This window comes from Anthonomus grandis, chromosome 11, assembly GCF_022605725.1.
Source record: "Anthonomus grandis grandis chromosome 11, icAntGran1.3, whole genome shotgun sequence".
Lineage (NCBI taxonomy): Eukaryota > Metazoa > Arthropoda > Insecta > Coleoptera > Curculionidae > Anthonomus > Anthonomus grandis.
In genome coordinates, this window is record NC_065556.1 from 14,445,338 (window position 1) to 14,448,861 (window position 3,524).

A 3,524-nucleotide genomic window follows, 5' to 3' on the forward strand; every position below is an offset into this window, starting at 1 on the left:
TGAAATGATCCTAACCTAACATTTGATTTGACCCATTTGGGAAGTGGTAAGCCGACAAATATAGGGAGCGCTTTTGTACAGCGTTAACGCTAAAATATGATAGCGATAGATGGCAAGCGGATAGAGTTCACCAGCAGATTTTTGAGACTTGGCAATTGCAGGTAAATTTCCGTTTTTAGAAAATGTGTATGCCATAAAGCGAACAATTATGGTTTTCAGTTGTTTAAATCAAAATCAATAAAAGAGTGTCGTCAAAATAATTATACTTATTATCCGCTTAAATGAGAACACATAAAATACAATTATGAAAAGAAGCAAAACATTATTGAAAATAATTGTAAAGTAAGAAAGTTAGCAGTTAAATATTAAAAGCATAGGTTTATAGGAATAAAAGAAAAAAAACATTGAGAAAATATACAGGAGTAAAATAGAAGGGAAAAAACAAAGAGGATCATGAACATAAGCGAACAACCAATTTGTGTTACCAGCTCTATTACTTCCAGTTTTGGTGGTAAAATACAGTAATCTTCACTAAGGATGCATAAACGCCCTTGGTGGAATAACCTTAACCTGAGTCAAAATAGTTCTAAAGAAAAAAAGTTAGCTGAAAAAGACAAAAGGCAGAACTTCTTTTGCATTTCCAGACTGTAAAGGTTTAGTTGGTTGCACAAACAATACATTGATCGAAATACACCTAGTTTAATTTTTTTAAGGAACCCTTTGCAATTTTTTTACTAACAGAAAACGTTTATAACATAAAATCGAAAATTGAACACTTATGGTTCGTTTGGTATCCTATCTACGAAGCCCATATTATAGCCCTGGAGAGCGTATAGAGTAGATTTTTTAAGTTTTTATATTTTAGCGAAACGTTTCTAGAATGGGTATTTAATATTGTCGTTTTACTGTCATCAATTATTTAACTCTTTTCCGTACAGAAGATATGCTTATATAAACTTCTTCAAAACTTTTCTCCTTTATACATGTTATCAATGTTACATTTTCGAATACTATATTAAAAGTTTACGTTCTATTCTAGAGATATGAGAAAGTACTAATATAGTAATATAATACAGTAATACAGTAAAGAACTAATACATTTAAAGGAAACTATGCATTTTTTAAAATGTCGAATAACTTTAACAGGAAATCTTCGTTATATCATAAATACTATTGCTTCCTTTTTCTTAGTTTCTAATACCTGATTTATATTTTATTAGGTTCATCTGTAAAATCCTAGGTTATCTAAAGAAAGTAAAAAATAAAATATGTTGGGTATTTGCCGTAAGTTTTTTGTTATAAATTATATAATTAATATACAGATCATGTTTTCGTTCGTTACTTATAGGAACCGCATAGAGGCGAAATTTTGCAACGTCGCGCGTGTACGAGTGGCCGGCCCGAGGACGGGATTAGTTAACCCCTATAAACTGTTTATCTATGGGCAGAGACAACCAAAGACAACCAGATACAACCAAATTTTTGGTTGTCTCTGCTATGGGATTAGTAAACATCTGACTTTCGTGGGAGCTGCGTCGTTTGGCGACAAAATGTCCCAAAATATTACGCGAAAAACCAGGCATTTTTAAAATATTTATTCTAATGCGGATTTTACAGACATGACAATGTGTAAAACCCGCATAGAATTGTAATCTTAAAATGTTTAATAGGCTGTGTTTTGCATAATGAAAATTAAAGCGTTATTCTAATAAAAAATAAAATATCAACTCTGATAAAAAATATAATAAAAAATCAGAAATAAAACTCTAATAAACAAACTTAACAACATATCATTTTTTAAATAAAAGGCTCAAATAAACCACCTTCTTTCGCTAAACAAAAACTTAACCTATTGCAAAAGGTATTTCGCACCTCCAAAAGAGTTTCAGGTAAAATGGAATTGGCACCTTCGACAATTTTATTTCGCAACTCCTCTAAATTTGTTGGCCTACTAAATTCACGCTTGTAAATGGTCTGCTTAAGGTACACCCACAGATAAAAGTCATTTGGAGACAAATCTGGAGATCTAGGAGGCCATTTAATATCGCCAGTCCCACTAATAAGGCGGTTATAAACAGCTATAGTGAAAAAAACACGAAAATAACGCTCAAAAATTATTAATGCAACGTGCAGTACACAGCAAAGTGAGGTCTGCTGACTCCCGGTTCAAAAAATAAATACGAAAAATTCCGCCGCCTGCAAGCCGCAACCAAGCGGTGTTGCCATTATTTTGGGTAATACGTAGCTCACGATAACACGATCTGTATAATTTTCGATTGTTACTAATTTAAAATTATCTATTTCTCGAAAACACGTTCAGCCAAACTTGACTTTTCAACCTTACCATATTTCAAATGAGTTACATATTCTTTAAATCTGACATTAGTAGACCTTCTTATTTCCTCATGTAGTTCATATCACAATCGTTACCAGTATTCTCATAGATCCTGGAGTATTCACCTGTCTTCATTTTATCTTTTAAGTTTCCTAAAAGATTTCTTAATGAAGCTTGCCCGAAGTTTGATAGACCAATCTTAGACCAATCTCGGATTGAAAAATCCTATCAAAGCCTTTTGTCAAGATAAGATCCTAAGGTATTGTAAAGAAAATTTGCTTATTTTTATCTTTTTAAAATGTGGTGGAGTTTTTAGGATTAACTTTAACCTTATCTCTACAACTACTAAACTAATAGTTGGTTATTTATTAAAGATAATTTTAATGAATGAAAAACAGTTATTGAATTGGTTAACAAAATTATGAGTATTGCATTTGCTTTTGTCGAACACGGCAAATACATTATAAAACATATCTTAACTAACCTCGTGGAAAATATCGGAATGTATTTTTTTATAAAAAACTCAAAACGTTCAAAAAAATCAAGAGTTATAGTCGTTCATATAAAGAATTGTTGTAAACCGGTTTTAGTTATAGAGAGTTGCCATTTGAAAACGACACAGTCAGTTTAGGGCATTCTAGGTCATTTACGAAAAGGCACCCGTCGATTTTAAATTTTAGGGAATTTTTTTTTAGCAATTAGATCACATTCTTTGGTCGCAATAATGAAGTAAGATTTATAGTTTCTTTGAATTTCGAAATAAGAAATATGGAATGATTAAGAAACTCCAATTATCCAGAATTAGTTCAGTTAATTGGGAATGATGATGGGTACATTAAAAACAACTTAATATTCCAGCGGACTATAGCACGGTGCGCCACCCATTTTGAACTGACCGTTCATCAGTATTGTGATAAAACTTTTCCAGGTGAATCGATCGGACAAAGAGGAAGTAATAATGGTTAGTGGGATTTTCAACAAAACCTTTACTATTATATGGAGGTTCAGCATCATCTTTTAGCGGACACTGGCAACTTCTGGACATGGTCTCCTCTAAGTTCCTCCTTGTCCCTCGGTTTTACTTTTCTCTCGGTTTTACATCTCTCTCGGTCTCTAATTTCTTGAAACAATTTCTCCATTTTGCTCCCAGTCGAATATTGAGATTGATGTATATGTGTTCCTTGCATTT